The sequence below is a fragment of the Acartia tonsa genome, chromosome 12 (genome assembly GCF_053477335.1).
Source record: "Acartia tonsa isolate MP-2025a chromosome 12, ASM5347733v1, whole genome shotgun sequence".
NCBI lineage: Eukaryota > Metazoa > Arthropoda > Copepoda > Calanoida > Acartiidae > Acartia > Acartia tonsa.
Window position 1 is genome coordinate 11,544,900 of NC_137271.1, and position 11,257 is coordinate 11,556,156.

Consider the following 11,257-nt stretch of genomic DNA (forward strand, 5'->3'; position numbering starts at 1 on the left):
AGGGTATCTTAAGCTTTACTTTAGTTTGGGGGAGATAGGCTAACCTCAAATTTAGTAATGTCAAGCTTAAGTAAAGATTTTGATAGGCATACTTTAGCCTTACATAAACCTCTCATAAACAAGTGTACATAAGCCTGTACTAAACCTTCTTTATTACATCAACTTGCAATAAAAAATAGGAATATTTTAAAATCTTTCTTAACTTATCCTTTATGTATTTGTTTATGTAAAATAACGTGGATTTAAAAAAAAAGTATTTCATAAATAAATTACAGTTATCTTTGCATTATTTGTAAGAATAGAATTGTAGAAATGAACTCTTTGTATGATTAAAAGTTCATAAAGGCAAAGAGAAAAAAGTAAAAGAGGGGAATCAAGGGAATTTAAGAATGGACAAAATCAGTAGGCCTGGCCATTTTTGCTGTGCTAAACCATATTGTTGTTGCACCTCTTTCCAAACTAAAAGAATTTAAAGAAGATTAATTAACTTTTGTTATAAAATTTTGATATTAAATTGTTAAAAAAATATTTTAAACCTTTTTCTACTAATATCGTGGATTTAAAAGATTTTTATTAGCAAAGTTACTATATAATATGAATTTATGTCTGTCCATCTGAAACATTTAGGGGAAATTTAATATTTTAGAAAGCCATTTTGGTTCAATTGCTTTTAATAGAAAAGGTTCTGATTGATTTGAAAACAATTTATTTTATCTTTTATCTTCATTTTAATTTCAACATTAAATGAAAATATGCTTAAAAATAATATTGGAAAAGATGTTGTCTTAACTCTTATTAGTTTTCCTCATGACATTATAAGGCTGCACCACCACCAATGTATTTTTCCCCTCTCTCTTTTACTTTACTTACTGCTTCTCTTTTCCCCCCAATTGTTTATATCTACCCTTTTCAACCGATTCCCCCCAATAAGTGTACCTTAATTTTGTGTTAACACTCACTAGGCCAATCCTCCCCCCACCTCCCCCCCCTTAGTGTTCTTCATTTTGGGTTTAAAAGTTATCATGATTGAGGCTGTACATTTGTATCTTACGTTTTTTTTCCTTTTTTCCCATTAATCTTAATCTAGTTTTTGCTACTTTAAAGATAGCATTTTATTTCTTTTCTCCCTTAATCTTGTTTTTAATACTTTAAAGATAACATTTGTTTAGCTGATTTATAAAAACTCTTCCTATCTTTTCTGTAAAAGATAGGATACCCTAAGAAAAAATAAGGCTTTCCTTATTTTATTTAAATAATAATGAATGAAATTCTTTCTTAGCTAGACAATTTGATACATTTTTTTAACAAAACATATTGTAGATTAAATTTAACTTTACTACAACAGAAAAAAAATAACAATCTATTTGCATGAATTTGTCTATTGGATGTACTCTTTGCATTTTTCCTTTCTTATTAGAGAGTTGCTAAACAAGAATGACAACATCAATAAAAGCGAAGCTCTAAATTTGTAAACAATTATAATGTAAAATTGATTAAATGCAGGATAATGACATACACACATTTTTTAGGAATCATTATTTCAAATATAAGATCAAGATGAATAGGGTAACTAAATAATTAAAGTTTTTATAAAAAAAGTTTTAAAAATCAGTATGTTTAAAATGAACATGTGGGCATTTGGATAACGATTATAGAGTTGCTAAATCGTATCTAACTATTACAGGAAACATTATTTGAAATTGATAGGATAATTCTTATATGCCTAAATTAATAATATGAGCTAAAAGTAATAAGTTTTGTTATTGCGGATGAATGCGGATACATGATTTTTTAGTATGTATCAGAACCAGTTGTAATCCAGCGGATAATAATCGGTTTTGAAGACATTCTTGAAAAACACAAATGTTACAAAAACTACAATTTTGACAGTTGCCTATACCTTTTTTAAAATTATTTTAAAACTTCTCAATTATGAAGTTAAATAACTTTATATTTGCTTCGGTTGTTAAATTTTTCAATTTTAACATTGTTAATAATTTCAAATATTAGAATTATTCTAGGAAAAAACTTCAATTATTTGTTACAATTTGTAAGGAGATTTTATATTAAGATTAATATATATTTTGATCTCATTTAGATCCTAATACTCATTTAAGTAGCAAAGCTACTGCATGATTCACTTTTTCTGTCAGTGTGTTTGTCAGTTCATATGATTGTGTGTCTGTTTTCACAACAATGAGGGCAGCATACTTTTTGACACTGATGAAAATTGATATATTATTACTTGGATATTACACCAGATTTTCATGTACTCTGATATAGTAATGATCGCAGCTGGCTTCAACAACAATACCACTATCCACCCTATTACTCCATCCTCTCCCCCCCCTACAGATGGACGGACTTACCCTTATTATAGAAAAGCTTCGCTTTTAAACTGTTTTTAAACTATTTTTAAAACATATATCAAAAATATACTATGACACCAGTAGAATTAAACTGCAGAGCCTAAATTTGAATTAAGTCCCCAATAAACTTTTTTGAGGGGATTTAAAAATTAATTTTACTGTTGCTGTGGTCTTTTTTGATCAGAGCAAAAGGTCTTTTTTTATTTGGGTAAAATTCGTAGCTTTTAGAGTGTTTTGCTTCATATATATAGTATTCTGGTATAGAGTAAAATTAGGCCTTTTGATTTCATCTAAATTAATTCATTAAAAACTTAATTCTTTACAATATATCAATGAATTAACTTTATCGTGCTTGTTTTCCATCACTTATTTAAAACACAAAAAAATTGGCTGTAAAGGGTTAGATAGTGAAAGATGTCAACAAACGTTTATGCAATACAACAAATTTTTTTTTCTTCACATATACAAATATGATAAAATATAAGATTATTCAAACTTATTTTTTTTAATATTTTTAAAAAGCATGTATCTTTTATTTGTATAGTTTTCATTCTTTTCATTTTAATTAAATAAAAATTATTTAACTACATTGGAAATAAGTCACTTTGTGAAAACACTCTTTTTTGAATTGTAAAAAACTGAAAAGAAACAAGACTTTTAATTGGTTCAGACTTCAGAATAATATGTTTTATTTTAATGTTAAATTTCTTCTATATAAATTATTGTTTTAGAAAAAAATTATTTGCATCGAACAGAGTAGAGTTTTTATTATTGTATTGATATAATCTGAATCACATCAAATTGTTCTGTAAGAAACAATTTAACCCAAAACTAAAAAATGCTTTTGCTTCCATCAAAATGATCACAGCAACATATAAAATTAATTTTTAAATCCCCCAAAAAAAGTTTATTGGGGACTTAATTCAAATTTGGGCTCTGCAGTCTGATTCTACTGGTGTCGTAGTATATTTTTGATATATGATAAAAAAATAGGTTAAAAACAGTTTAAAAAGAGAAGTACAAAGTTGCATTCTCTCAATTAAATTTGTTATGTAATTACATTTATGTTCCCAATCTTATTAGTATTGTTATTTTTAAAATTTTAGATTTTAGGAACCTGCCTTAATTGAATAGATATAGGACATTTAGATACACATTTTCTAATGCAGCCAATAGGAAAACAATGTAGCAATAATTCGGCCATATTATTGGTTAAAAATTGTGCAGATTTTTGTACAAAAGTGAGGACGTCAAAATATGTGGGGAAGGGGGGGGGAGGGATGGTTGTTTATCTTCCTAAAAATGCTTTGAAAAAAAATTTTTTTATTACCCTCACAATAAAATCTTTACCAACATTTGATGAAGGGGTAAATAATTTTTAGTAGTGAAGCTACTCTTTAGATCCAAATGTTTGTCTATCGGTCAGTTTGTCCTTCAAAGACAAAAATGTAGAGAATATGATTATCTCATCTCCTATTCAAGATATACAGCAGTAACTTTTTGTCAACACTCTCATATTAAGAAGTATAATTATCTATTAACCCTTACAGATCAGGGGGGGGGGTCATATTGAACCCCCCCCCTCTATTTTTTTCAATGTCATTTTTTTGTAGGTAAGATAGAGAGTTGTGACTTCATGACTTTTTAAGTTTAGTAATTATATGTCGGCAAGAGTTGATCTTATAAGGATATCTAGTCTGTGTCGGTCATGGCGTCCGGTCAAAGTTGGTTAGGTGGCACCAAAGAAGGTGTATTTACTTTTATTTTTATAGCTAGCCGGTGCTTTTAGTAAGTAGTAGATGTAAATTTTTCCATAGAATTCAGATATGCAATCGTTTTTTTTGTAGACCTCTTATTTTTAAAGTAATGTAAGTTTTTTTTTTTTAAATTAAGTCGATTTTAAGGTACTAAAATGCAACAAAAAAAAAGAAAGAAAATGGCCATTATGAACAAAAATGGTAAAATCTTTAATTTGACACCTTACTTTTTAAATTCTGTCAGGTAATTATTGAAAAAATCGATTTTTTTAAACCCACAAGAATAAAAACTTTGAACTTAATTTTATCATTACCCAGGCATAAGAAATAGGCGTTATATATACTGTTAGAATGAGAAAAATATTACAAATCCATTCTAAGCAAAATTGAAATAAAAAGTTTACACTATAGTATATAAACTACAATAAAAGGAATTATATAAAAATATTATGTTATATTATACAGGCAACCATCTTATTTCTTATTTTGAGAATAAAAATGGGAAGGGGGTAAAGAGGGGGTAAAGAGGGGATGAAGAAAGTGTTGCTTGTACAAAATAATATATTAGGCCTTTTTTTATTTTTTTACTTTTTTTCAATTTTGCTTATAATGGATTCGTAATATTTTTCTGATTCTAAAGGTATATATGAACCCATATTTTTTATACCTGTGTAATGATAAAATTAATTTCAAAGTTTTTATTCTTGTGGGTTTAAAAAAATCAATTTTTTCAATAATTACCTGACAAAATTCAAAAAGTAAGGTGTCAAATTAGAGATCTTACTATTTTTGTTCATAATGCCCATTTTCTTCCTTTTATTTGTTGCGTTTTGGTACCTTAAGATCCTTAATTTAAAAAAAACAAACTTAATTATTTTAAAAATTGCATAACTGAATTCTATGAAAAATTTTACATCTACTACTTAATAAAAGCACCGGCTTATATAAAAATGTATAATTACTAAACTTAAAAAGTCATGATGTAATGAAGGCAAGTGACATTGAAAAAACTAGAGGGGGGCGGCTAATTTAGCCCCCCCAATCTGTAAGGGTTAATTTCTTATTGCTCTAAGGGAAACATCCATGGTAATTGGAGTGCTTTCTAGCAGGTTTTTGGCTATAGGACTACTTCCTAGAGTATTTAAAGCTAAAGAATCAGGAAAAAATATATCATCTAAAAATTTTGTTGCCCAAATTATTGAATTTAAACAAATACGTCTAAATAATCAAAAGCATTTCAGAAATTTATATCATCTAAACATTTTGTTGCTGAAATTATCAAAATGAAACTTATACAGTTACAAATAAACAAAAGGGTTTGTCTTACACCTCTATATGTATGACAGAATTTGGTGCCAGATAGACCATCTAGATCTTATATATCTATTCATTGGATGTCAAAGCTCTTCCCACCTCTACCTGCTTTCTTTTGAATTAAGAACCCTTAGGCATCGCTAACTTTAATGTAAGCCTACCTTAAAGTTGTACTAAAAAAGCTTACATAAATTTGAGAGTAACCTTTATCAACCCCCCCCCCCCCCCCCACCACCACCACCCTTCCCTATTAATTTCTACCTGCTTTCTTTGCAAAGAAAGGTTTAGGAATCCCTAACTATTTATGTAAAGGTAGCTTAATCCCCTCCCTATTTTCGATGCCCCTACCTTATATGAATCATCCCTTTTGATCCACTTCTCCATCAAAAATCCTAGGGTATCTTATCAAAAAAAAGGTACCTTAACTAATTTTAAAAATAATAAGAAATAAAATTCTTTCTTAGGGTGACAATTTGATGTTTTTTCAACAAAACTTTGTGTGGATTATTTTTAATTTTACTATAATAGAAAAACAAACTATAAGGATAGATCATATAGAACTAAAAGCTACTCTTTGTAATAAACATATAAAATTTGTTAACATGTGGCTCTTTGTAGATTTTAATTTTAACATCTATATAGATGTTCATACATTTTAACAAAAAAGTATCATAGGTTCAACACTTGCCTATTTCTAATATTTGATTATATGTCATGTGTTTTACCTATATTTTACATGGTGCCTTTACCAAGCTAAGAAATCACTCTCTACAAAACGTTTTTTAACCTTTCTTTATAAATCTAACAACTTTAAAGCTTAGAGGGGTTGTAGCTATTAAGTATAACACAGACAGGACTTGAATAGAAACTACTTAAAAACTAATGAAAGCTATATAATTTTTATGATTTTTTAGCTAAAAGAACAGTTAGCTGTTTTAAATAATAACCTTTAAAAAAATATTCTACCAAGAAAGTACAAAAGTATAGTATAATGAACCAATAGATATAGTAGATCTAGATGGTAAATCGGGCTGAATAAGTTGTGAAACTTAATAAGAAATATCCAAAGAGGTAACTTTATCCCAAGAAAGTTAACTATTTAAAGATGACTTCTTATATATGTTATGTCATATATGCTTTAAATCATGCGAGGGAAGAAATTTTTTAACCATATGACCAAAGCAAAGGTTTATCCTATGAAAGACTATTTATAGATGATTCATTTTGCTAATGATATCAAAGGATAATTGCTCTTTCTAACCAAATTTTGTTTACTTTCTAACCAATATATGGTAGATTGATCCTCCCCTGTATTCCTATTGGCTGAATTTGGGAGTATGTATCTAGATTATACCTTTTAATAATTCTTACTTGATAATTTCTTTATTGGTGTTCCTTTATTTCTTCAAATCTTGAATGACAGCTTTAAATGACTTATTTTTGATTACATTTTTTTACGGCAATGCTTCGCCTATCTATTATGAAGTGTTGATTTAGGGAAAAGAGAACACTGAAAACATTTTTTACTGTGCTAAGAAAATTGCTAATAAAACATCACATGTTTTATTTTAATAGAGAAAGAGGGGACAATGGGCTATTTATTACCAGCTTATACCAATAACAAAATTAATTTGAAAAAATCACAAACATTAACACTTGTATAGTGTCAGAACTGAATAATCAGACTATAAATGTATACGAGTCGAAGCAAAATTGTAAGTAAATTTGTTGAAAAACTGTTTGATACAGAATAATGTTTATGGACATACTTACATTTTAAGGACTTGATAGAGTTGCTTTGCTTATAATATTGTTCTTTGTTGTCCCAGGAATCAATATACCAAAAAGCAGATCAAAGGGATAATTAGATCACATAAAAAATTGTTGTTAAAGAAGTAGAAAAATCAACATGTTTAAAATGGACGTACGGACATTCTGGTGATGATTATAGAGTTGCTATGCTTTCTAAATCGTACCTAACTACTACAGGAATCATCATGCAAAGTTTGAAATCAATAGGACAATTCTAACATGCCTAAATTAACAAATAAAAGCTATCTATCTTGGACGAACCGACCCTAATTATAGAAAAGCCTCGCTTTTAAAAATCATCCTGTACAAAACATTTTGAAGCAATTCATATAAATCTAATATCTTTAGAGGGGTAGCCAAAAGATATGGTGTATGTCTGTCTGTGTGTGTAGGACTGGACTAAGAACTACGCATGAAAACAGTTTTTAGTATCTTTAAAAGTTTTTTAAAGCAAGAATAAGTTTCCTTTTTTTTAAATATAACTAATGGCATATAAGAAGCTTCCATGAAAAGAAACCTATTCATTCCAGAAGCTAGCAAGATATTTTAAACATCCTTGATTATATCTCTTTTTTTTATGACCATTGTATTTACCTTCACTTTTACTTTATTTCTAAAATAGCAGCTACGCCCCTAGAGGCCTCTAGTGGCTTTTTAGATGTTTTTATTTGTTAAAGTCTCTACATTACTTCTTTATTTTACGATAATTCTCTTTATGTTACAATGAAGTCTCCCATATATTTTAAATATTTCGATTTTTTGTCATTTCTCTTGGGAGGTTGGTTGTACCCTCTCCCAAAATAGTCATAAACCTTCCCAGAAACCATTAGAATCTACATATTAAGGAGAACCCGATCGGTTCAGCGTTTAGCGAGATCCTTTGGTACAGACACACAGACAGACACACAGACAAACAAACATCCTGCTACTTTAGTATACGGATTTTAGCGCATCTGAAGGAACACAAATGAATATATCAATCAGTTAAATGTAGATGAAATCAGGGATCTAAAGGGATAAGACAATAGTAGATAAATTGATACCCCGCCCAAATTGAATTTTGGGATGCCTAGGCAAAATTTTTGAATTTTGATCTACCTCCCCCCCATATAAAAATGGCTTGGACGTCCTTGTACTGTACAATTAGTGGTTGAAACGGCTGGATATTAAGATTAATGAACATACCAATTAAATTTCGAAAAAAAAGTCCCAAAAGTTATTAAGCTATTGAATAAGAAAACGTTATAATACAAATTTGGGGAATAATGTAATATTTTAGAAAGCCCAATGATCCCTCCCTCCCTGGATTGAATGAGAATTTGTACTTGCTTTCTACCTGACTTAACTAGATAAGATACCTTTTATATGTTATATACCTAAGTAATTTTATGTAACCCTAATTAAATAATTAAAAAATAAAATTAAAAAATAAAATTAAAAAATATGAAAGATAAGTCTTAATTAGAGTAAAGTTTTTTTCGTCTACATAAATAGAAAAAAAGAAACATTATAAATAACTAAAAGTGTACTCATTGTAATAAAATTTGAATTATAGCTCTTTAAATGTAGAATCAAATAATTACATCTATTTTGTTGTTCATTCATTTTAACGAAAAAAAATAATTTGCAAATGTTTAGCAAAACTGCCCATTTCCAATATTTGAATATGATTTGTGTTTTTTATATATATTGGGGAGGTTAATTTACCATATTTTCTACTAAAAAAATCACCCTATAAAAAATATTTTGAAGTAACCATTCTTTATAATTATGAAAATAAAAAAATATCTTTAAAGAGGCCTTAGATGGTTAATTGCTATTATGTATAACACAGATAGGATGTATGTGGCAGAATTTACAAGGAACCGTGCTCAAAAACTTAAAAAAGATAGAAATATTTTTTAAAAATCTTTAGTTAGAAAAACAATTGGCTGTTTTTAGACATAACCAAAAAGGTACTCGTGTATCAAACCTGATTTTTCTTGACCTAACTAAATGTAACTAAGAACAAAATAGGAACCCCTAGTAAACTTCATAAGGTACCTTAAAGCTTCCCTAAGTCTTACTTAACATTACTACATTTAGGAATACTTAACAATAACTTAGAAACTTCATAGGGATACTTAACTAAAAGCTTACATAAGCCTGACATAAGAAAATACCATTAGGAACACTTATCTTCGTTCGTGATTCTCACTAATATATCAATGCAGCCAATTGATATTGACAAAAACACAACCATTTATTGTCAAAAAATGCTACTTTATTTTACTTGTTGTAATAATGGTAGCATTTCAGTATCACCTTATAATAACTACTACATGATATTTTGACAGGTATAGGTAAGTAGAGGTTATACTGCGCAGATATTTTAAAGCCTACGTGATAGATAATGTATTATTTTTATATATGTCAAATAGTCAAAGACATTTAAAAAAAAACTAATATATTTTTTGTGTGAAAAATATAATAATATTAGATTTTCATCTGTTATACATATGACAACATCCATAAAAGCGAAGCACTAAAACAGTAGGACAAACGGACATTAACACTTATATGGTGTCAGAACTGAATAATCAGATTATAAATGTATAAGAGCTGAATCAACATTGTAAGTAAATTTGTTGAAAAACTGCTTAAAACAGGCTAATGTTTATGGACATACTTACATTTTTAGGACTTGATCATAGAGTTGCTTCACTTATAACATTATACTTTGTTGTCCCAGGAATCAATATACCAAAAATCAGATCAATCGGATAATTAGATCACTTAAAAATTTGTTGTTAAAAAAGTGAAAAAATCAACATGTTTCAAATAGAGTTGCTACGCTTTCTAAATCGTACCTAACTACTAAAGGAATCTCCATGCAAAGTTATAAATCGATAGGACAATTCTTTACATGCCTAAATTAACAAAAAAAGCTAACCATCTGTGATGGACGTACGGACGGACCGACCCTAATTATAGAAAATCCTCGCTTTGAAAAATAAATATTTATATAAATGATCAATTTATTGATTATATAGAATTTATGCTAAGACATTTCGGCTTTTGTAATTTTAGTGGTGATACTACCCTATAAGTTGGATTAAAGATGTTATGATAATTCTTCCTGCAATGCAATGCTTGAATATAATTCTTTAAATCTTAAATATTGAAATGTTAATTATACAGAATTGATATACAAAATTACCCCTTCTGCCCATCTCTCCCTGAAATTTTGGAATACATTTAGGTATGCAGTTTTTCCAAATAAAAATTCAGGGGAGGGGCTTAAATATATAATGCCCCCATTTTTGAGGTATCGATATTAACTATTTACCCGCCCCCTTCCCCACACCACATCAATGATTATCCTTTAAACGCGCAGAAATTATATAACTTTTAGACAACGCCACTCTTAATCAATATGTTACTTGTTGTTTATAAATGCTCTTTTAATAATTATTTTAATATATTTTTTTCTCTTAGTTTCGCTTAAATCCCCACTCAGTACAGTTTAAACATATTAAAAAAGTAAATATTTGTTTTTAATACGTTTTTAAAATCGCAACTTTTCTATTTATAATGAGGGTCGGTCCGTTACTCCGTAGTAATTCTTATTTTGGTCCTAGGACAAACGCAGGAGTCCCAAACGTCAAAGTCGACAAATGTCCTATTTTAAACTATTTATAGGTTTTTAAATGCTTAAACCCTGCGGGAGCTTATTTGTATATTCATACCCTAACCAAACCTAAACTGTATAGAAATACTTAATGAAATTAATATTTTAACACTACTGTGTTTGTCCACTCCGACGTTTGGGAATCCTGCTGTTGTCCTGGAAACCCTTATTTCGTATAGTTAATTTAGACATGTTAGAGTTCTCATATTTTTTTAAAACTTCGATTGGTGATTCCTGTAACAATGAGGTACGTTTCAAAAGGCGTAAAAATTGTATAATCTTTATTTAAAAGTCCTTTTGTCCGTTTTTAAGAAGGTACTTGGAATTACCCTTTC